We start from the raw sequence: 559 nt of genomic DNA on the forward strand, positions 1-559 counted from the left end.
CACCGCAGTACCTTAGCCTCCGGACAACGCAGGGTCGCACGCACCAAAACCTCACCGTTATTCAGGCCTTGTCAGCACTCCGCAAACGCCACCGTCCGGATGCAGAAGAGGCGACGATGGTCCTCAGTGACTTGGGAGGGGCCTTAAAAGCACCTTAGCCTCCGGACACCGCAGGGTCGCACGCGCCAAGTCCTCACCGTTGTTCAGTTTTGTAAGCGCTAGCATACCTCATTCACGCACTAGAGAAGATTTTGTCTTTTGGCCCTTGGATGAAACCCGCAAAGCCGGAGAGACCCCACGCACGAGGCGCGGCCCTCCGAAGGCGAGTCGACCTGAGCCTATCGGTCAGCACACCATTTTTGTTTCGGGCAGGTGAACACCCTTAAACACCATTTATAGGCTGGTGCCGACCCCCTAGCTCACAGTTTGTGTCTTCGCTCCTCATTTTCTCTTTCCATGCAACGTCCTTTGTCATAAAGGTATCTCCGGTACATGGTTTTTCTACGTCCATACCGCCCTGTCTTTGGCATGGACGCAGACACCATTTTTGGGCTGGTGC

This window comes from Stigmatopora nigra, unplaced genomic scaffold (assembly GCF_051989575.1).
Source record: "Stigmatopora nigra isolate UIUO_SnigA unplaced genomic scaffold, RoL_Snig_1.1 HiC_scaffold_98, whole genome shotgun sequence".
NCBI lineage: Eukaryota > Metazoa > Chordata > Actinopteri > Syngnathiformes > Syngnathidae > Stigmatopora > Stigmatopora nigra.